The sequence below is a fragment of the Lissotriton helveticus genome, chromosome 2_1 (assembly GCF_964261635.1).
Source record: "Lissotriton helveticus chromosome 2_1, aLisHel1.1, whole genome shotgun sequence".
Taxonomy (NCBI): Eukaryota; Metazoa; Chordata; class Amphibia; order Caudata; family Salamandridae; genus Lissotriton; species Lissotriton helveticus.
Window position 1 is genome coordinate 791,948,272 of NC_136059.1, and position 24,660 is coordinate 791,972,931.

Below are 24,660 nucleotides of genomic sequence, written 5' to 3' on the forward strand. Positions count from 1 at the left end.
CTGTCAACTGGGTCGAAACTTGTAAATACATTTCTTCATAGGCCCCCAGGATTTCACATTTTTCTGCACTAAGATTTTAACAGATTGCCACATCACATTCAATTTTGGGGAACAATACCTCATAGAAGTCATCTGGCACCACGTTGGCCCACTTAAGCCGTCTGCCCTGATCCACCACTTTTAGGGTTCCCACCCTAGGGATAACAGAGGTCGGCATAGGGCCCATGGAATCACCCCAATAAACTTCCAATAGAACAGGATTATGATCACTAAAAGGGGAAATCAGGGTTCTATATGAAGCAACACTGTGTTAAATCGCAGGTGACACAAATATATAATCAACAATGGATCCTGGGTCCGACCCTTTAGAATGCTCAAAGTGCATAATGTCTGGGCCACTCTGTCCCAAATGATCAATTGTTCCGCATGACAAGGAACATGGATGAATGTTAAAATCGCCCATAAGGACGAATTCGATATTAGTGTGTGTATCTAGACTGACTTCTGTCAAAAATTGGTCCAGGATAGCGAGATTATTACTATTATCCTGGGTTCCTGCATTATAACAGTTGATAAAAATAATTTTCTGGGTTGGGGAAATCACCCTTTCCACTAACAAAAGATTTGGCGAAGCTTGATTAATTAATTTTAAAGCCCCCTTGAGTTTTAGTGAAAAAAGCAAAATAAGGCCACCTTTGGCTCTGCCCGCAGCACTGAGGGCAGCTGGCACCACAAAGCTCGAAAAACCATCTAGGCAGAAACTAGGTGATATGTCCCACGATTCCTGGAGGGCTACAATATCATGCGAAGAAATAAATGCGAGCCATGCCTCATCAACCCTTTTAGTTCTAACACCCGCCACATTCCAGCTTAATAGCCTGCATAATCCCGCTGAGTCAGAAGTCGGGCTACGTTCTTCACCTAAATGTGCTAATGGTGGTGCAGGTAGTCAATCTGTATCTTCTAGCCCCGAAAGTGAGGAGAAACGGTTGCTAAGAACCAGCCCACACCCATCTGTTGTTCCAGATAAAACTTGACCCGGGGGTGCCTGCTGCCGTGACTCAGGGGGATTAGGTCCAGTGTGGGTCAATGGGCCCACACCTACTGGTGCTTGATGGCCAGGGTTTTGCATTCCTACCCTCGCCTCCCTTACCGGATGCGGTCCTCTCCTACCCCCCAACGGTACACAATGCAGGCCATGTGGTCTTACTATGGGGGGGGAAAAGAAGCCTAAAGGCAATGGTCTTAGGCGATCGTTGCTCATTACTCCTGATACGTCCCAAAATAACCTTTCAGCCACACCGGGCCTGTCAAAATTGACTATCACGCAGTCCCCCTGAACCTTTTTCGGTATCCCCCCAATCCACCCCACCCTATTGGCTGAAATAATCCTGTTGGAGATACTGTTCCCACTGGTAAACAACGTTTACCACGAATTTTTTACAACGCGGTACCTTTACCACGCAGCCGTTACAACGCAAGTCGTTACCACGACTTGCGCTGGAGGGCGCTGTGGGATAAGGAATTTTATAAATTTATATTCCAACACCTTCCCTAGTATCCACGAGGACTGGTGTTGGAATATAAAATTATAAAAATCCTAAATCCGCGCCCTCCAACGCAAGTCATGGTAACGACTTGCGTTGTAGCGGCCGCGTGGTAAAGGTATGCGTTGTTACAACCTGCGTTGTAACAACGTACATCCGTTCCCACTACATGAGTCCGTACACCAGGCTCGTGCTTTAGCTATAAGATCTCTTGTGCACTCACGCTCTCCTGTTTTCAGTGGGGGAGTACCCACGAGAATTGCCACTAAAGGGGCTGCTTCTGGTGGTAAATCTAGATGAATATTACAGCCCTTAGGCCCGTTCTCTGCGGGCAACCTTTGTGGCACCCTAGGGTTTTCCAGTTGGATGGGAGGTAAAGGGACTACCATGGGATCAACAGGTGGCACGCTAACCCTAGGCTCCCTTTTTGGGCTACCTGGCCCTGGCCCTGGCCCAAGAGGGCCCTCATTGTGTCTATCCAAAAGCAAATTGTGACCATTAACCATTTTATCAATGATGACACATTTCTTAAGGAGACCCTCCAAACAAGTGTTTAAGGTGTCCACAATTTCCTTAGCGATGGCCACGAGAAGCGGTTCGATCCGAGCAACAAAGAGCGCCTCCAACTGGTCCCCTAGAATATTGGTAGGTGTACTTGTGGGCCCTGGTAAGTGCTTCGCTTTCCCCCTTTTCTTCTTCGTCGATGGGGCAGTGGACTGTGGACAGCTGGTACGTTGTGGTGACTGCGGGGCACCAGATGAATTACCCGCTCTCGTGGTAGGAGCAGCTGCTGGCTTTGTGATGATTACCAAAGGTTCCAGCGGAATAGTGGGGGTAATCAGTGCATCGCCACAGACTACTGGGTCAACAGAGTCCACTGGTGTTAGGGTACTAGATGTATTAGGTGAAGGGGGGCTTGTACCAGGCCCAGTTCGAGTTCAGCATTAGCAATTTCTTTGTTGATAGCCCCCACAGCCGAAGAAAGAAATGTTAAAATGGACTGTGATTGTCACGGCACCTTGGCTTTCTTGCTACCCTCCTCACCATTACTTGTATTCTTTCGCTTACCCATATCAAGTTGTTAAGGACCTGGCCCAGCCCTGCCTCCTTCTGCCAACGACTGCCTTAGACTGCCCGCCCTTTGCCCGACGCGACGCAGAGGGAGCTACTCTTCTTTATGCGCCTCCGTGCGCGGTGAATAGCAGGAAGTGGGTGTGTCTGCCGAGGAGTCTGGGAGCTGTAGTCTTCCCCCGCTGCGGCCCCGCGATGGTGCTTGCGGTGGCGGCAGGGAAGACCAGCAGTGTCAGAGCCCCAGACAGATGTGCCCAACAAGCGGCAAAAACTACCCTCCAGCAAGTAAGTGGCAGCAGCGTTGTCCCCCGCTCCTCAGTGGGAGCTGCTCTTCTTTATGCGCCTCCGTGCGCGGTGAATAGCAGGAAGTGGGTGTGTCTGCCGAGGAGTCTGGGAGCTGTAGTCTTCCCCCGCTGCGGTCCCGCGATGGTGCGTGCGGTGGCGGCAGGGAAGACCAGCAGCATCAGGGCCCCAGACAGATGTGCCCAACAAGCGGCAAAAACTACCCTCCAGCAAGTAAGTGGCAGCAGCGTTGTCCCCCGCTCCTCAGTGGGAGCTGCTCTTCTTTATGCGCCTCCGTGCGCGGTGAATAGCAGGAAGTGGGTGTGTCCGCCGAGGAGTCTGGGAGCTGTAGTCTTCCCCCGCTGCGGCCCCGCGATGGTGCTTGCGGTGGCGGCAGGGAAGACCAGCAGTGTCAGGGCCCCAGACAGATGTGCCCAACAAGCGGCAAAAACTACCCTCCAGCAAGTAAGTGGCAGCAGCGTTGTCCCCCGCTCCTCAGTGGGAGCTGCTCTTCTGTATGCGCCTCCGTGCGCGGTGAATAGCAGGAAGTGGGTGTGTCCGCCGAGGAGTCTTGGAGCTGTAGTCTTCCCCCCGCTGCGGGGTGTGTGTTGTGGGTAATATAGTGTTAAAGAATGTGTACTCAATGAATGATTATTATCTTTTGTTATTAATAATATAATTTAAATTCATTATTAATTATGTTAATTATGAAACAAATTTCAATAAAAATGTTGATGTCTTTTTTTATTGGTGTGGTGTTCTAGGGTAGGAAATAAAATAAATACATTTATGTTTTAAATAATTTGTATGTTTGTGAATATTTGTTCCTTTTAAATAAATATTGTAAAGTATTTTTCATGTCATATTTGTAGGTTTTTGTTATATGTAATTAACATTATAATATGTGTTCTTCTTATATGTTTCATATATCATATATTTAATTGTATATTTTTGTTAAATATTGTTTATATATTTTTAAGATTTTTTTTTGTTATTGTTTAAATGTTATAAGTAATTTTTAGTTTTTCTGCTATCCAATACTTTCCCTACTGTTGCACTCACTGGAGTGGGAATAGTAATTTTTACCCCTCTGCCATCCAGCACTTTCCCTACTGTTGCACTCGCTGGAGTGGGAATAGTAATTTTTACCCCTTCTCTATCCAGTACTTTCCCTGCTGTTGCACTAACAGGAGTGGGAATAGTAATTTTTACCCCTTTGCTATCCAATATATTCCCTACTGTTGCACTCACTGGAGTGGAAATAGTAATTTGTACCCCTCTGCTATCCAATACTTTCCCTACTGTTACACTCGCTGGAGTGGGAATAGTAATTTTTACCCCTTCTCTATCCAGTACTTTCCCTACTGTTGCACTAACAGGAGTGGGAATAGTAATTGTACCCCTTTGCTATCCAATACTTTCCCTACTGTTGCACTCACTGGAGTGGGTATAGTAATTTCTACCCCCCGCTATCCAATACTTTCCCTACTGTTGCACTCACTGGAGTGGGAATAGTAATTTTTACCCCTTCGCTATCCAGCACTTTCCCTACTGTTGCACCCACTGGAGTGGGAATAGTAAGTTTTACCCCTCCGCTATCTAGTACTTTGCCTATTGTTGCACTAACTGGAGTGGGAATAGTAGTTTTTACCCCTCCGCTATCCAGTACTTTCCCTACTGTTGCACTAACTGGAGTGGGAATAGTAATTTTTACCCTTCCACTATCCAATACTTTCCCTACTGTTGCACTGACTGGAGAGGGAATAGTAATTTTTACCCCTTCGCTATCCAGAACTTTCCCTACTGTTGCACTCACTGAAATGGGAATAGTAATTTTTACCCCTCCGCTATCCAATACTTTCCTTACTGTTGCACTCACTGGAGTGGGAATAGTAATTTTTACCCCTCGCTATCAAACATTTTCCCTACTGTTGCAATCACTGGAGTTGGAATTGTAAATTTAATTCTTCTACTATCCAACATTTAGCCTACTTTTGCACTCTTTGGAATGGGAATAGTAATTTATACCCCTCCGTTATCCAACAATTTCCCTACTGTTGCCCTTATTACAGTTGGAATAGTAAATTTAATTGATTCGCTATCCAACATTTTCCCTACTGTTGTATTTATTGTGTTGTGAAATGTACTTTTTAAATTTTGTTTTTAATGTTTTCATTAATTATATAATTGTTTTTAATTTTAAATTATTTTGTACGGATCTATCATCACATTTACATAATGGGGCTGCCTCAGGTTTCGCCCATGTAGGATAGCTGCCCAACTGGTAGTGGATCAGGTTAGAACGGAACTTTGTCAACAGGAACCTATGGAACGGTTTGGTAACAATGGCAAAATATGGTTCCATTGAGGGAGAATGAAGAAGCAAGTAATGCGATCTGACAGTTGGCTTCTTCAATTCCCTTTCCTCCCATTCCAGTCTGGCCCCCTCCATGTATTGCTCATTTTTTTTTCACAACCGTCTTTATTTAAATGTTAGGCAGAGCATAGGTACAGTTCTCCACAAACAGGAGGATACCGTCCACAGTAAACATATAGCAGGATGCACAGATAGCCTAAAAGTGAAATTACCCCCTCCCCGTCCCACGTCCCATCCACCCCCAAGAACACACCCCAACTCCCATCCCCATCTACCCGCCCCTTATCCCACCCTAACCCCGTGCACGTGTTCACAGGTCACCAAATATACAGGTAAGGCAAAGTAGGTATCGGGTATCGGCCTAGGGCCCAAGGTCCCCTTCCAGAGGCGGTACATCCTCCGTATCAGCTGGGGGTTCCAGAGTCAGTCCCCTGTATTCCGCCCACCGCTTCCAGATCTTATAATGTTTCCGGCGGCATCCCCTGGCCTCAAACACCGGCAGTTCCAATCCCATAAGAAAGTCTAAGCCCGCCTTCCAGGCGGTAAGTGGGGGGGCACGGTCACTCTTCCAAGCTCTCGCCAGATCTCGCTTTGCCACCACCAAACCCAGGAACAGTAGATGGCGTTTATAAATGTTACCACCAACATTCTCCAGGACATGAAGGAGGGCCAGCCTGGGTGTACGGGGGAGATCCCACCCCAGTACTTCCGCGACAGACAATTCCACACCCCACTCCAAAATCGGGTCAGACCCACACAAGACCACACCGTGTGCAACAGCGTTCCCCGTTCAGTACCACAGCGCAAGCATTCCGGAGCGGCAATGAGGCCTGCCCTCCACAGTCTCTCCCTGGTATAGTATGCTCTATGTAGGTATTTAAACTGTATGAATCTGAGTCGCACCGCAATAGCAGCCCCGTGGGGGGATTCAAGGGCCTCCCTCCAGTCATCCTCATCCAACGGGCCAATATCAATCTCCCAGGAGGCCTTCAGTGACAGGAGAGAAGAAGAGCAGTGAATGACCAGCGTCTGGTAAATTTTAGAAACTTTCTTATCTCCCAGGTCCCCCATGAAGATATTGGCCTCCACAGAGCTGAATTCGGGAAGCTGGTCCAGCCCCACCAGACTCGGCGCGAGTGCATGGCGGAATTGGAGATATTTGAAAAATTGGGTCTTGGGCATGTCGAATTCAGAGCTGAGATCATGAATGGATTTAAGGGTAGTCCCTGTGAGGACATGGCCAAGGGAGGAAATCCCTATGGCGTCCCAGCCACCAAACCCCGATAAGGAGGCCAGCGCCGGAAGCCGACCGTTATTCCACAGCGGAGTTTCGGCTGTCAGTCTGCCCCACCAACCCATACGGCGCAGCACCTGCCTCCAGATCACAAAGACCACCTGAGTGACCCGCGGCATCCTCCTCCGCCGCCCGGCCGAGTACAATAACGTGTGTAGAGTGGCACCGCCCATCAAAAAGTGTTCCAGTGCATAAGCCGGGTCGCTGTGGTCGCCATACCACCACTCATTCAAAACCAGCAGATGAGCGGCCTGGTAGTAGGACAGGAGGGTGCACAGACATAATATCGACTACAGAATATCGAATGGAGAAAATATCGAGGAAAAAATATCGACAATATAAAAATATTGACAAAAAAAATATCGTCATTAAAAATATCGTCAAAAATAATGATAAAAAATATCGAGTACAAAAATATCGACTCAAATAAATCGACTTGACAAAATATCGATATATAGTGGAAGTTAAAAATATCGAAAATATGTAGAAAAAAAGTTTAAATAACTAATTTTAATTAATAGTAATATAAATTGTAGTTTATGTTTAGGAGCGGGATGTTGGGTTAATAGGGGATAAGGGTGGGGAGTAATTTAAAATAATTAATAAATTAATATATGTGTGTAAATTATTTATATAATTAATTAATTGCTAATTAGTTATCAATTATTATTTGAATAATGTTTAATAAAAAAATTAATAGGAAATAATTAGTAATTAATTAATATTAATTAGTTAATTAATTAAGTAATTAGTTATTATTAATTAATAAATGCAATTGTAGTTTATGTTTAGGAGCGGGAAGTTGGGTTAATAGGGGATAAGGGTGGGGAGTAATTGAAAATAATTAATTAATTCATATATGTTTGTACATTTATTATATTATTAATTAATTGGTGAACAATTAACATTAATTATTTAATTAATTAACTTATTAATTAGTTAATAAATTATTACAATGTGTAATATTTTTTAATTAGTAATTAATTGTTAATTTATTAATGTCTATTAGTTAATGAATTAAGTAAATAGTTATTATTAGTTTGTTAATTAAATTGTAATTTATGTTTAGGAGCGGGATGTTGGTTTAATAGGGGATAAGTGTGGTGAGTAATTACAAATAATTATGTAATTAATATATGTTTGTCATTTTTGATTTACATAAATTAGTAAATAATAATATACATTATTTAATTAATTAATAATAATTAATTTAATTATTAATTAGTAATTAATACGTAATTAATTATTATAAAAATTGTAAATATATTAATGAGATTTTTTTGGCCTATTATTTCGAAGTTATTGTTAATTAATTATTTAGGGAATATAATTATTAATCATAAAAAATTTTTTATTACAGCTAATTTTATTTAATATTATACTTTTTTTTTATTATTAAATAATTAGTTATACAATATTAATACTTTTATTTTTGGTAAAGGAGTATTTGTAGGGTTCAGGGTCAGTTTAGGCTTTGTGGGTAAAGGAGTTATTATTTTTTGAGGGTAATTGATCAGTTCTGGGGTAATTGTTTTTTTTTATTGTGGGACAGTTTTCATGTGTTGGATAAAGGGATATGATTTGGCTTTAGTGTCAGTTGTGGTTTATTGGGGGAAGGATTATTTTCAGTGTTGTGGGTTAGTTTTTAGTCTTTAGATACAGGTTTTTGTAAAGGCTTCAGGGTTAGTTTTCTGTTCTTGGGTAAAGGGGTATTTTTAGGGTTCAGGGTCAGTTTTCTGTTCTTGCGTAAAGGGATATGTTTAGGCTTCTGGGTCAGTTTTCAGTTCTTGGGTTAAGGGTATTTTTTGGGTTCAGGGTCAGTTTTCAGTTTTTGGGTGAAGGGGTTTTTTTTGTGTTCAGGGTCAGTTTTGAGTTCTTTGGTAAAGGGATATTTTTGGGGTTCAGGGTTAGTTTTCAGTTTTTGGATAAAGGGGTTTGTTTAGGGTTCAGGGTCAGTTTTCAGTTCTAGGGTAAAGGAATATTTTTGGGGTTCAGGGTCAGTTTTCAGTTTTTGGGTGAAGGAGTTTTTTTTGTGTTCAGGGTCAGTTTTGAGTTCTTCGGTAAAGGGATATTTTTGGTGTTCAGGGTCAGTTTTCAGTTTTTGGATAAAGGGTATTATTTTGAGTTCAGGGTCAGTTTTCAGTTTTTGGATAAAGGGCTTTTTTTAGGGTTCAGGGTCAGTTTTCAGTTTTTCCGTAAAGGGTTTTTTTTAGGGTTCAGGGTCAGTTTTCAGTTCTTCGGTAAAGGGATTTTTTTTGGGTTCAGGGTCAGTTTTCAGTTTTTGGAAAAAGGGTTTTTTTAAGGGTTCTGGGTCAGTTTTCAGTTTTTGGATAAAGGGGTTTGTTTAGGGTTCAGGGTCAGTTTTCAGTTCTAGGGTAAAGGAATATTTTAGGGGTTCAGGGTCAGTTTTCAGTTTTTGGAGAAAGGGTATTTTTTTGAGTTCAGGGTCAGTTTTCAGTTTTTGGATAAAGGGCTTTTTTTTGGGTTCAGGGTCAGTTTTCAGTTTTTGTGTAAAGGGTTTTTTTTAGGGTTCAGGGTCAGTTTTTCAGTTCTTCGGTAAAGGGATATTTTTTCGGTTCAGGGTCAGTTTTCAGTTTTTGGAAATTGGGTTTTTTAAAGGGTTCTGGGTCAGTTTTCAGTTTTTGGATAAAGGTTTTTTTTAGGGTTCTGGGTCAGTTTTCAGTTCTAGGGTAAAGGAATATATTTTTGTGGTTCAGGGTCAGTTTTCACTATTTGAGTAAAGGGGTATTTTTAGGGTTCTGGGTCAGTTTTGGGTTTTTGGATAAAGGGGTCTTTTTAAAGGGTTCAGGGACAGTTTTCAGTTCTTGGGTTAAGGATTTTTTTTTGGGTTCAGGGTCAGTTTTCAGTTTTTGGGTAAAGGGGTATTTTTTGGGTTAAGGGTTCCTTTGGTGTATATAAAGTGTGCTACAAAAATATTATACTAATAATTAGTAGGAAAAAGTTACACATTTTTGTTCTATTTATATATTTTTGGACTACTCAGCTACACATATTATACAAATATATGTAAATAACATTATTTAACTATTGTACCTTTTTAATAAATTTACAATTAACTGTAACATTATACTAAAGTAGCAATTCACATTTATACATGGTCAGTGTCCAGCAGATTACCTGATATTAGCTACACTGGAGTTGAATTGAAAGTAATCATTGGTCACTATCCAGCACCTTCCCTGATATTAGCTTGACTGGAGTAGGATTTGTAATTCATTATTGGTTAATGTCTAACACTATACATTATATTAGCTTGACTACAGTATCAATAGTAAATATTAATTGATCAGTGTACAGCACATTTCCATATAATTGTAAATTATCATGTTATTATATTACAAAAAAATGCACAATGGGTGTTTTCACAAAACTTTATTACCATTTTAATATTTTTTTATGTGAACTATAATACAATCACAATCAAAAAGAAAATAACTGTTTTTGGAAATGTAGTATTTGCAGATTAACACATTAATATTTATGTACATGTTCTAATTTTTCACATACATTTCTTTAACAACTTTTTTATGAACATAAATATATTTATCAACATTAACATTGAGTAACAAGTTTTTATATAAAAATAAATAAAGAATTAGTGTTTATTCTGCTTATTCATGTTATATTTAATAATGTTAATATTATATATTAATATTATTAAATATTTTTTTACACTTATATTTTTATAAAGTAACATGACAATTATTATATTTGCTGAAGATATGGAAAAACAATTTATGACATTTTTGCCTACATATTTCAGACAATGTTTGTATATCACAAATAAAAATATATAATGTTGTTCAGTTTGTCACTGTAAAGGGGAATAATATGTTTATTAATAATTTCTGGTATTGGAAAAATATTAATTATGCAAGTATATACTTTTATAATACTTAGAAATTATTATTAACATTTTTAAATAATTAATAAAAAAAAAGTATATTATTATTATTATTTATTAATAAACTTAAACATTTATTTTTTCTTTTCAGAAATATATATATTCAGAGAAATAAATATACATTATTTCAGGGTATTATTTTTATTATAAATGGTTACAAATGTTTTATTAATAACAATAAATAAGTTATATTATTTATTATTATTAATTATTCACATTAACAATTATAATGTTTAGTTATAAACAAACACAACATTTTTCCTATAAATTTACACAATTACAAATTAGTTAGATATATCATTTCAAGTGTTACATTATTTTTTAATATTATTAATATATAATAATTATTATATATTATTTAATATTAAAAATAATTTTTATTTTTTTACTGTTTAATTTTTAATGAGTCTAGTTTATTAATTTGTTAAAATAACAATGTTTATGTATTACTTTTTTATACTATAACATTGTATTTTCTATAATACCTTTTCCAAAATGGTTTAAGGGGACTACTTTTTTACCGCGTAACGTTATTGTGCTTCATTCCGGACTGGAGAAGCTCGCGGTTGGGAGTTGCTTCGTGTGGAGGGAGGTAAGGTTGATTTTACATACAATTTATAACAGAGTGGTAATGTTTGATGGTATATTCTAACTGTGGAGGGTTTGTGTGTGTATGTATGAATTGTTTAGGTAGCGTTTAGGTTAAATGTCGTAGTTAGACATGCGTCGTGTATGTTTTAGTTCTAATGTTATTTTAAGTGTTAGGAAAGGTCTTCTTACATGGTTAATGTTAATTGTGAATGTATTTACTAATGTTATGGGCTATTTGTGGGTGGGTTTCGTTATGTATGTTTTTTGTAGAGGTTCCGGTTCCTCGCATGAAAACTACATGGAAGGAAGCGTGTTTTTTTGATGAGATACTAATGTATGACTTTTCTAGTTATATTTTGACGTGTATCTCCTATATTTCGTGTTTGCCAGGAGCGGTTTTTTATATTTTATAACTGTTTTTCGTGTTTTTGGAGGGTTTCGTATTGAATTGATACATTGATATGTGTGACCGTTTTTTTTAGAAGTTGTGTGTATATCACTTTAAATGCTAAAGTGTCCACACTACTGTTTTCGGAATTTCATGGAGCGTTTATTTCATTTTAACATTATTTTCGGGTTTTTGATGGTTTCTTATACTGGAATTATTATACATTGCAATGGACTGTATTTTGCTTCATTACGTTTTTTTCATCAACAGAAATTGTAAGTATTTTAAGTAATTTTTTTGTTGGGTGGGAAATGTTGAACTTAATGTAATGTGTATGTGTGATGTAATTATAAATATTGCATATTTGTTCACAAATATGGTCCGAACTTTTGATCCGTTTCTTAAACAAATATGTATTATTTATAATTTTAACAGACATTTTTCTATTGTTATATGTATAATTATTGTAATAAGAGATTAGTATCTATTGTAGACATTTTTATAGTAGGCTTTTTGCAATTATTGACAGGTATTCTAATCCTCTAGTTGTCGGATATAGTGTGACTTGATTTTGCAGTAGTCGGAACATTTGTTTAGTTTGTTTCGTTAGTTTTGGACCAATTTGGGTCACAGATTGTTCCATTCTTAGCTCTTGATAGCTTTGTTCTTTTTTCAAAGCTTCTACTAGGTTATGGAATGTGGGTCTGGCTCTGCTTGTGGTAGCTTGGAAAGCATTATGCCACCCTTCTACACTGTTGTTTGTTTTAGCCTCTTGGTTTAAAGTGCTAAGATAGACATTCCACCAAGGGATATGGAATTTGGGTTGGCGTCGATGTCCAGATCTGTGCAACCTTCCCACCCAAGTATCTTCGAAATAGTCCAGTAATGGGGTTAGTTTATCTTCATTCCTCTTGTAATATGTGCTGTCAATTAATAAATTGTAGTGTTCTGCTACATCGGTAACAGGAACGTAGGCCAGTGCAATCAATTTTTGTATTTGATAGGCAAATGTGCTATCTGTTGAGTATAGAATACTTAAAGTGGATTTCTGGAGATGTCTCCATATGCTCTGGTTGAAATGATAGTAGCAACCCTGGATTGCTGTGTGGGGAAATGTTCTCAAAATGCTATTAATCATAGCTAATTCGAAATCAATAATTATTTTTTCTGGAAAATAATTATTGATTTCATTTTTGAGAACATTTAATATTTCTGCATAAGTGTTTTGCTGTTTGTTTGGTAGCAAACAGTAAATGAAAGGGATGTTATAGTTATGGTATAAACCGTGGATGGAATATAGTTGATAAAAAGGTTTTGGGCATGGTTTAAATGTTCCATCCATCATCCATTGGGGACACTGTTGGATTTTTCGTAAATTACTTGCAGTTGCAAACATTATGATTCTGTTTGTACTGCTTTCATTGTCAAAAAGGATAAATTTGTCTTTATTGTGTGTGATGGACATTTCTGGTGAAATAATAATTTCCTCAAAAGTAGTAGGGTTGGGTGGGGTTGTGCAAGTGCGTCTTTTAGTGTATGCAATTGTGCGTTTTAGGGATTCAATAGAGGGTAGTTGACCGGAAGCATGGGCTGGGACTTTTAACAGTTCTTCCTTAAGGATTTGTGTTGTTGGTTTATCACTTTGTGTGCTAGCAGTTTTTATACTTTCTAAAGCATCTCTTATTTCAATTTCTGTGACATTGGGGGGATGATTGTGTTCCCTGGTAAATAACACACTAGTTTCCTCAGTTTTAGCCCTTCCATAACATTTGTTAGAGTAATATTTTGTACATTTCCAGAAAACTTTTCTACCACTTTGTCTTTCCTGATTATAAACATAACCCATATAACATAACAGTAATTTATTTTTCTGTGACATCACAAATTCTGCACCTTCTGTCATTTAGCTTAACTTGTTCTAGGAAAGAGTAGAAAGAAACAAAATTATAAAAAATATCTTTCACTTTGTGGTGCTAACATAATTAATTATGTATTTATACTTACAGTTACTAACAGTAGTAATCAGAAATCCAGAACTGTATTTTGAAGGGTTTTCTTGTATGTATTTCTTGATTTACTGTTGGTATGAGAATATAGAAATGCTAAGTTAATGTTTACACATAACAAACGATTTTTCTAGGAAAAAGCAGTTTTTATTTTAGTTTACTACTACATTTGATGTGAACGTTACATATACTTACTTGATAAAATAGTTGAATTGTAGAATTGGGTGCAGTAGATCAAGGTTATAAAGTTCTGATCTGTAGAGAAGATAGAATAAATAATTGTACAATATTATTAACAATTTTTGGAACTGTTGGTAAATGGCAAATATTTAAAAGTATACTCACTTGAAAAAAAGTAGTTTTGTTTGCTGTAGGTAGAATAGATGTATGATGTATTCAGAATATCTATTGAGAAAATATAAAAAACATAACATGGTGTTAAGAACATATATTTTGTTTGATTTCTGAGGTTTTAGGCCAATTACAATTATACTTACATTTTTTACAAGGGTCGTTTTGTCTTTTGGTATAGTTGATGTTGGATGTTATAATTGGATCTGTAGGGAAGATGTAATATGCAAGATATGTTGTTTAGAAAATATGATTTATTATATTGGGGGTTTACTAACAAAAACATATATACTTACATGTTTAATGAGTCTACTTTTATACATTTGTAGTATAGAGATAGGAAATTCTCTGATTATCTGTGAATAAAATGTTTAAAATAGAGAATGAATCTGGTGAAATAGTGTTTAAAAAAAGCAGTTGGTGTATAACACAACATTAATGTATACTTACTATCTGATTTTCCAGGTGAAGAAATAGGAACATGTATTATGTATTTATTTGTAGTACTTTCTATCAGAAATGTAGAAGGAGATAAAAAGTAAATAAGTGCAAGAGTTAGGAGATATAAGTACTTTATCACACTACTAATTAAGATTTCTACATAATGCACTGTTACTTACTTGAATAATTAGCTAGTGAGCTGGATCTTTAAAGATGTTTGGTCAGGAAGAAATCTTCAGAGTTTTGGCATCTTCTTTCTAAGAGTTAGCAGCACCAAATGGTAGAATGTATGTATCCCTTTTATAGTATGTGTATTTTGTGTGCTTTCATTTAATTGGTTGCAGGGTGAAAGGAAGGATTGTATAGGCTAGTTTGAATTTTTTTGGGTTAATTGGTATGTTTGTCGATGTGAGAATGGTGGTATGTGGTGATTTCTGCATTAAAGCCAGTTAGTTGTTAAATAAAATAGATATGTAAGTGGTTAAAAATAATGAAAATGTTAGTTAAATGTGCAGAATATTTTCCAAAAGATAGAACGCATTTTATAGAATGTATAGGAAATGTAGTTAAATAGGAAGGTGATAAAAGTAACAGGTATTATATGTAAAATGTTTTTTCTATAGAGCAATGACTTTTATAGACGATTAATATGGTATTTTAGACATGAAATGTAGAGAAAGCAACTCGATATTTTTTTTTTTACGATATTTTTGTAGTCTATATTTTAGTAGTCGATATTTTTGTAGTGTTTGTGGTAATTTCATGAACAACGATATATTTGTAGTCGATATTTACTAAGGCGATATTTATGTATTCGAGATTGTTAATACTCGATATTTTGTAGTCGATATTTTAGTAGTTTGTGTAATAAGTATAGAAAGTCGATATTTTAGTAGTCGATAAATTTGCTACGATATTTTAGTAAGTCGATAATGTGACCGTCGATAATATTTCAGTGATCCGGACAGGAGGTCAGGGGAAGCCAGGCCCCCACAGTATGTGGACAGAAAGCAGGTCCGCAGTGCCACTCTAGAGGCACCCCCGGCCCACAGAAACCGGCCAAGCGTCGAGTTCACGTGACGGAACCACTGCGGGTCAATCCTATACGGGTGGTTCTGTAATTGATAAAGGAGCCGTGGCAGGGCGACCATCTTGGAGATGGCCGATCTGCCATATATATTAAGGGGCATGCGAGACCAGGTTTTGACGTCCGACTGGACTTTATCCCACACCGGCTGTATATTACGCTCCCATGCGACCGTGGCAGACACCGACAGGAAGACACCCAGGTACTTTAGACCACCGACCGCCACCTGTAGAGCCGAAGCCCAGGGGCACGTCTCCGGTTCGTCGCCCAGCACCCAGAGGGTCGATTTGCGTGGGTTAAGAAAGAGTCCCGAAACCTCGCCAAACACTTGCATCACGTCCAGTATACGAGGGCCAGAGCGGTGAAGGTCAGTCATAAAGAAAAGGACATCGTCCGCATACAAAGCGATTCGATCTGTGAGGTCTGCTCCCCACACAAAGCCACGATACTGTGCATCAAGACGTACCCGTGTGGCCAATGGCTCCATGGCCAGGGCGAAGAGGTAAGGGGAGAGGGGACATCCCTGTCGGGTTCCCCTGGTAATCGGGAACCTCTCCGAGATCGCGCCAGAGATACGCACCGAGGCGGTGACATCTGTGTACAGCAGCCTCACATAGGAGATGAACACCGGTCCCAAATTGAGGAGCGGCAGAAGGGTAAAGAGGTACGTCCAACTGACTGAGTCAAACACCCTGTCAATGTCTGCTAGCAACAACGCCGCCCGATCCCCGGTCGCCCCCACAGCATCCACCGCCGCCTGTGCGCGCCTAATGTTGTGGCGCGTCGCCCGGTGCGGCATAAAGCCTGCCTGATCCGGGTGAACCAGATCTGCAATATATGGGAGCAGATGGTTTGCCAGAGCCTTGGCTAGTAGTTTAGCCTCGAAGTTGATCAGGGATATGGGACGATAGGACTCGTGTCGGTCGGGGGGCCTACCCGGTTTCTGGAACACCACGATTTCGGCTGGACCCCAGTCCGACGGTAGGCTACCCCGCTCCCGCGCCAATTCCAACGCCCGCCGATAGTGTGGCCCAAGCTGCAAGTGGAACTTTTTATAGAATTCACTGGGGAACCCACTCGGTCCCGGTGCTTTGCCCACATTGAGCTGGCCTAGCGCATCCCCCAGTTCCTCCGCTGTCAAGGGGAGGTCCAGGGCTTCCCTCACCACATCCGAGACCGCCCGAGGGGGAATCTCCGCGAGGAACCCAGCAATCGCCTCAGGCTGGAGGTACTCCCGAGGAGCATACTGCTTGGCATAATATCGCGCAAAGCTCGCCGCCAAGGTCGCAATGTCAGTTATCGCGGTACCCTCCCCGTCCATGAGGCCTGGAAGGGTGATCGGTTGTAGTGTGTGTTGGCATAGCCTATGAAGCATAGTGCAGGATTTATCTCCCCATTGGTAGACCCTGCTCCGCGTGGCCAGCCACGCTTGACGAGCTTCGTCCAGTAACACCGAGGCGTAGGAGTGCTGTGCCTGCAGAAGCAAGCGTAGCGTTAGATCATCCCTCTCTCCCCGACATCGTCCCTCCAGCACCTCCACTCGCTCAGCAGCAGCAACAATGGTCTCCTGCCGAGTGCGACGGGCAGCCGCACACCATGCAATGTCAAGGCTTCTTATAGTAGGTTTCATGGCTTCCCACACAATCACCGCGTCAATCCCTTCCGTCAGATTCTCCTGCCAGTAGCGGGCTATCGCACTGCGCATATGTCGTGTGTAGTCAGCTCGCTGCAGGTGCCACGAGGACATCCTCCACCTAAAGGGCCGTCGTGGCTTGCGCAGGTCGATCTGCACCGTAACAGGGGAGTGATTAGACAGCCCCCTGGGCTGAATCACGGCCCATTTCACCCTATCAAGGAAGGCCCCCGGCACAAACACACAATCCAGTCGTGAAAAGGAGCCGTGTACGGCTGACACATACGTATACTCACGCGCCCTGGCATGCAAGTGTCTCCAGGCATCCGCCCAACCAAGCCCATCAATCATTGCCTTCAGCCGCGTAGATGAGGCCGCAGCCGCGCCCCCCCCCGCGAGCTCTGCCTGTCCAGGCTTACATCCACCACATCATTCCAGTCACCACCGATCACAGCCAAGGAGTCCGGGATCTCCGCCCAAAGGTCAAACAATTTCTCAGCCAAGGACCACTGCAGCGGGGGGGGGGGAAAGACACAGCCAAACACCACTGGTTCCGAGCCAATCGTCCCTTTCACAAACACATACCGACCCTGAGGATCTAGCCAGTGACGTTCGTGAGTATACGACAGCCGTCTGTGGATAAGGATAGCTACCCCTCTTGAGCCCCTGGAAAACCCGTTATGGAACACCAGATGGAAACCAAATCGCTGCAGACTCAGTACCTTTGTGCCTAACATGTGTGTTTCTTGGAGGAGCATCACATCAGCCACATTCCTTTTACCCCACCGCAGTACCGCCCCGCGCTTGATTTTGTCCAACATCCCCCGAACATTCCAACTCAATATTCGCATAGAGTCATTAGTAAGGTCCTGCCCGGGGGTGTCAACCATAGTCACAAGGAACAAGTCTCTGAGGCCTCCAGGGCCCGACCCAGGCCACCCACACCATACCAGCCAAAACAGCAAAAAACACGTGCACCCCTTTCAGAACATCCACCCCCCACCCAGACCCTTTCCACCAACCCTGTGCCCCCAACAACCCAACCCCCCACCCCACACCCCTATACCTCAGAAAACATTGAAGTACCTGTCGCGGCATGCGGAGCTTCAGGCCCAAAACAGAGCGCCTAAAACCCACCATACCAATGGATCCCAACTATTCCCCCCAACTAAAAGAGCCGTTCCCTCAGGGTCACCCCCCAGCCAAGGGAGGATCGGGCGGCCCAAACAAAGAGTACCCCAAACCCCCATTGTACTAAGCACCCAGATCCCATGGAGAGCATAGCAGTCAGGTGCCACCCAGCTGAAGGCCCCATGTCTCACCACGACCCGGGTTATACTGCACCATTCGTCGTCTGCTCCTCCACCCAGTCCTCCGATCAAGGCCCTCCGCAGGTTCTACCAAAGGAGCCAGACGAAGCAATGATATACGGAATCACCCCATGTTCAGTTTTCTTTCCCCGATTGGTCAGTGTCCGGTTGCGTCTCATTCAGTGGTTCCTCTCTGGGCCGGGAACGCCGTCGTGAGCGGGACTTCCGATGTCGTTTACCCCTGCCGACGGAGTCGCTCCTCTCTTGTGATGATCCACGCGATGGCCCAGAGCCCAGTCCCAGCTGGGCGTTCGGTCGGATCCTGACTGTCTCATCCGTCCACTTGAAGACGTCCTCCGGGGAGTCGAAGAAGTGAGTCTTGGAATTGAAAACCACTCGAAGGCGGGCTGGATACAGCAACGAATATTGGATCTTTAGGCCGCGCAGTTTGGCCTTCGCATCTAGAAAAGAACGTCGCTGCTGCTGCACCTGCCTGGTGTAGTCCGTGAAGATCATGATCCTGTGGCTGTCGAACAGCAACGTGTCTTTAGCCCTCGCCTCCCGGAGTATGGTGTCCCTGTCGTGGAAGTTTAGGATTTTTGCTATGACTGGCCGAGGCCGTTCCCCCACCGGCGGTTTCTGAGCCAATGCCCTATGCGCGCGCTCCACCACAAAGCAGCGCGACAAAGCATCCAGGGGAAGCCAGCTCTCCAGCCACTGCGTCAGGAAGGCGTCCATGGGCCCCTTCTCGCAATCTTCCGGAAAACCTACGAAGCGCAGGTTATTCCGTCGCGCTCGCCCCTCAGCGTCCTCCACACGCAGAGCCAGCCCCTTCTGGATCTTCTCCATCTCCATCACTTTCCGTTTTAAATCGCCAACGTCTCCCTCCACTCCCGTGATCCTGGTCTCGGTCTCCGTGATGCGAGCAATAGCGTTGCGGAGGTCTTGGCGCAACAACATTACATCGGCACCCACCGCACCAATTTTGGCATCTAACATGTCTCTGGACTGCGTGATGGCCGCCATCAGAGCCGCGTTGTCAGGTCCGGTGTTCTGGCCACCCCCGGCAGCCCCCGCGCCCCCACTGGGACCGGTGAATTTGTCAATTGGCCCCTGCTTGGCGGGGTTCGTGCCACCTCCGCCTCTGGTCATGGTCCGGATAATGGTATTGGGCCGCCCGGTGTCTTTGGTAGTCTCTCCGCACACTGTCACCCTGCTTCGCCACACCCGCCTGTCACCACCAGGCATGGTCACTGCGCCCGTTCCAGACAGTTAATGGCCTCATGCAACCTCCAGGCCCCAACAGCAAATGAGCCCGGCTCCTCACCCTCGGGGGCTCCACCAGTGTCCTGTGTCCATGGAGCACTCCGCCGCCGTGGGTGGTGGGTACAACCAAACGCCGGGACCTGGGCGGCCAGGCGACGCGGTCTCTCTGGATCCTTCCCGGTCACCCAAGCTAGGCACAGCGCCGGGGGGGGGAAGGGCAGACGCAGCAGCTCCACTGGCCGTTCCGCCAGCAAGGCAGGAAGACGAGGCGCCCCCCAACAATGGCGCGGGCAAAACTCCGGACCAGTTACCGCCACGGGTCACCGCACGGGGTCCACAGCAACAGGACGTGCCCCCTCTCCGCCGGCATACCGGCGCCCGCCCGGTCGCCGCTCCGTCTCCGGCAGCCCAGGGGGACCCGACCAGTCCCGGGGTCTACGGAGCCCTCCTTCAGCGCCCCCTCCTCACCGCCTCCAGAAGTGTCCGCAAGCCGGGCTGCAGCAGGAGAGTCCGCCGTCTGTACTCCGGCCGCCAGGCCCCTGCCTCCCGAGGCCCAGGAGCCCGCCAGCAATCCAGCCGCCCAGGGACCAGCGGCAGCAGGCGAGGTGAGGCCGAAATCGAGGCCCCGGCGTCCCACGCGGCAAGTAGGCCCGGCGGGTATCACTGCGGGCAGTATCTGCAGCCGGCGACCGGGGGTCTCAGGATTACCACCGGAGGGTGTCTTCGGTCTCCGCCAGCCGCCGCCGTCGTTTGAAGGGGTGATTGTGGGTTTGGGGAAGGATTACTCGGCAGGATAAAGTGTGGGCCGGCGGGAGCTCTAAGGAGCCACGTCCGCCATCGTCGCCCTCGAAGCCACGCCCCTCCATGTATTGCTTTTTGATCATACCAATATCCTCACTCCTAATACAAGAAGGTGAATAAAAAGGTTCTGGCCGACCCAGGTCTACTAAGGATCTTTTTATGTATTCCAGCCAGGGCACCCTATTAGAATGATCTAAGGACATGACATCAGCCATAATCGAGTGGTTCAAAGATAATTCGCTATTCAGCCAAGTCCTAAGCCAATAAATTATTGGGGCCAGCCTCAACCTATCGGTAACTAAGTCCAAACCCACCTCCACGTGTGTTGAGAAGGTTGGGATGGACTGAGGAACCGACAGCAGTGATCGTAAAAACCTATTTTTCACCTTCTGAATAGTATCATCTTTTATGTAACCCCATAATGCAGAACCGTATACTGCAATTGCCACACATTTGGAGTTATAGATCTTTAACATTGCCTGCATCGGCCTAGCCCCCAACCTTTTGGAAAACCCCATGAGTGAGGCAGTTGACCTTGCCACTGCTAAAGCTTTGACTCTGACCTGTGGCCATCATAAGCCTCTCTCGTCAAAAAGTACTCCTAGATAGGGGAAAACAGCCACTCTTGAGACCACCTCCTCCTTGCATTTAAAAATCTTATTTTTGACCTTTCTGCAATGGAGTCCTACTATCATAGTATGCGATTTATTGGCATTTATTTTTAGGTCGAGTTGGTCCATGAAAACCCCGAAGGTATCCAACAGCCGTTGCAGTCCGACGCCTGTACGGGCTATGAGTACTGCGTCGTCCGCGTAAAGGAGGGCAGGTATTTTAGCGTCGCCAATACGTGGAAAATCGCCCTGTACTGCCTCAAGATAGCTGCTTAGGCCGTTAATGTACATTGTGAAGAGGAGGGGGGCCAGGATACAACCCTGGCGCACCCCTCGCTTGGACCTGAAAGGGGTCGTACCCTCCTTGGTGACTCTGACCTTGGCAAACAATTCCTGATGTAGTGATGCCATAAAGTTTACCAAGGCCCCATCTATACCCATCTTCAGGAGGATGTCCCACAATTTAGTTCTGTTTACCAGGTCGAAGGCCGAGGAGAGGTCCATAAAGTCCAAAAATAACGACCCCTCCTTGGCTACAGTGTATTTTGCAAGCAGGAGATGTAAATTAGAACACTGCTCGACCGTACCTCTCTTCTCCCTGAACCCATACTGGGCATTAGCTATACCCCCACAGCTTTCCACACTATCCCTTAATTTCGTCAGGAGGACTCTTCCCAATATTTTGATGGCAGAATCTAATAGGGATATGGGTCTGTAACACCCTGGGTACTCCCTCTGGCCTTTTTAAAAAATTGGTACTATAACGGAGGTGGCCCGGGAAATAGGAATTTCATTACCATTGGCGGCTGTAAAGACTTTAGATAGCACTCCTGCCCATAGCTTAGGAGAGTGCCGATAAAAGTCAGCGGGCACTCCATCTGGGCCTGGTGCTTTGTTTTTCGAGGTTTCTAAAATTGCTTTCTCGACCTCGTCGTTAGTGAAAACTAGCGGGGCATACTCTGAGGTTATCACTTGGGGGACATTAGACCCAGGCGATGAGTCTCCGTACACAATTTTAAAATGAGCAAGCCACCTGTCGTCAGGAATAACACAATCTGTAAGCATGTTTGCCTGCCCAGAGAACAGGGGCTGGTTTATCACTTTCCAAAATTGGCTACTATCCCGCATAACATCAACTGAGAGTAGCTTCTCCCATGCGGCTTGCTTAATACCCTCCTTACGCACTCTGATGGCCTGCTTATACTCCCTCCTTAGGATGGATACAGCCTCCCTATTTCTGGGCTTATGGTTTAAGGCTGCTAAGAGGGCACTATGTGTTTTAGAGCATTTAGAGTCGAACCAGCTGTGTTGTTTGTTACCACTCTTCCCCAAACTTACTGTCAACTGGGTCGAAACTTGTAAATACATTTCTTCATAGGCCCCCAGGATTTCACATTTTTCTGCACTAAGATTTTGACAGATTGCCACATCACATTCAATTTTGGGGAACAATACCTCATAGAAGTCATCTGGCACCACGTTGGCCCACTTAAGCCGTCTGCCCTGATCCACCACTTTTAGGGTTCCCACCCTAGGGATAACAGAGGTCGGCATAGGGCCCATGGAATCACCCCAATAAACTTCCAATAGAACAGGATTATGATCACTAAAAGGGGAAATCAGGGTTCTATATGAAGCAACACTGTGTAAAATCGCAGGTGACACAAATATATAATCAATAATGGATCCTGGGTCCGACCCTTTAGAATGCTCAAAGTGCATAATGTCTGGGCCACTCTGTCCCAAATGATCAATTGTGCCGCAGGACAAGGAACATGGATGAATGTTAAAATCGCCCATAAGGACGAATTCGATATTAGTGTGTGTATCTAAACTGACTTCTGTCAAAAATTGGTCCAGGATAGCGAGATTATTACTATTATCCTGGGTTCCTGCATTATAACAGTTGATAAAAATAATTTTCTGGGTTGGGGAAATCACCCTTTCCACTAACAAAAGATTTGGCGAAGCTTGATTAATTAATTTTAAAGCCCCCTTGAGTTTTAGTGAAAAAAGCAAAATAAGGCCACCTTTGGCTCTGCCCGCAGCACTGGGGGCAGCTGGCACCACAAAGCTCGAGAAACAATCTAGGCAGAAACTAGGTGATATGTCCCACGATTCCTGGAGGGCTACAATATCATGCGAAGAAATAAAAGCGAGCCATGCCTCATCAACCCTTTTAGTTCTAACACCCGCCACATTCCAGCTTAATAGCCTGCATACTCCCGCTGAGTCAGAAGTCGGGCTACGTTCCTCACCTAAATGTGCTAATGGTGGTGCAGGTAGTCAATCTGTATCTTCTAGCCCCGAAAGTGAGGAGAAACGGTTGCTAAGAACCAGCCCACACCCATCTGTTGTTCCAGATAAAACTTGACCCGGGGGTGCCTGCTGCCGTGACTCAGGGGGATTAGGTCCAGTGTGGGTCAATTGCCCCTACACCTACTGGTGCTTGATGGCCAGGGTTTTGCATTCCTACCCTCGCCTCCCTTACCGGATGCGGTCCTCTCCTACCCCCCAACGGTACACAATGCAGGCCATGTGGTCTTACTATGGGGGGGTAAAAGAAGCCTAAAGGCAACGGTCTTAGGCGATCGTTGCTCATTACTCCTGATACGTCCCAAAATAACCTTTCAGCCACACCGGGCCTGTCAAAATTGACTATCACGCAGTCCCCCTGAACCTTTTTCGGTATTCCCCAATCCACCCCACCCTATTGGCTGAAATAGTCCTGTTGGAGATACTGTTCCCACTACATGAGTCCGTACACCAGGCTCGTGCTTTAGCTATAAGATCTCTTGTGCACTCACGCTCTCCTGTTTTCAGTGGGGGAGTACCCACGAGAATTGCCACTAAAGGGGCTGCTTCTGGTGGTAAATCTAGATGAATATTACAGCCCTTAGGCCCGTTCTCTGCGGGCAACCTTTGTGGCACCCTAGGGTTTTCCAGTTGGATGGGAGGTAAAGGGACTACCATGGTATCAACAGGTGGCACGCTAACCCTAGGCTCCCTTTTTGGGCTACCTGGCCCTGGCCCAAGAGGGCCCTCATTGTGTCTATCCAAAAGCAAATTGTGACCATTAACCATTTTATCAATGAGGACACATTTCTTAAGGAGACCCTCCAAACAAGTGTTTAAGGTGTGCACAATGTCCTTAGCGATGGCCACGAGAAGCGGTTCGATCCGAGCAACAAAGAGCGCCTCCAACTGGTCCCCTAGAATATTGGTAGATGTACTTGTGGGCCCTGGTAAGTGCTTCGCTTTCCCCCTTTTCTCCTTCATCGATGGGGCAGTGGACTGTGGACAGCTGGTACGTTGTGGTGACTGCGGGGCACCAGATGAATTACCCGCTCTCGTGGTAGGAGCAGCTGCTGGCTTTGTGATGATTACCGAAGGTTCCAGCGGAATAGTGGGGGTAATCAGTGCATCGCCACAGACTACTGGGTCAACAGAGTCCACTGGTGTTAGGGTACTAGATGTATTAGGTGAAGGGGGGCTTGTACCAGGCCCAGTTCGAGTTCAGCATTAGCAATTTCTTTGTTGATAGCCCCCACAGCCGAAGAAAGAAATGTTAAAATGGACTGTGATTGTCTCGGCACCTTGGCTTTCTTGCTACCCTCCTCACCATTACTTGTATTCTTTCGCTTACCCATATGAAGTTGTTAAGGACCTGGCCCAGCCC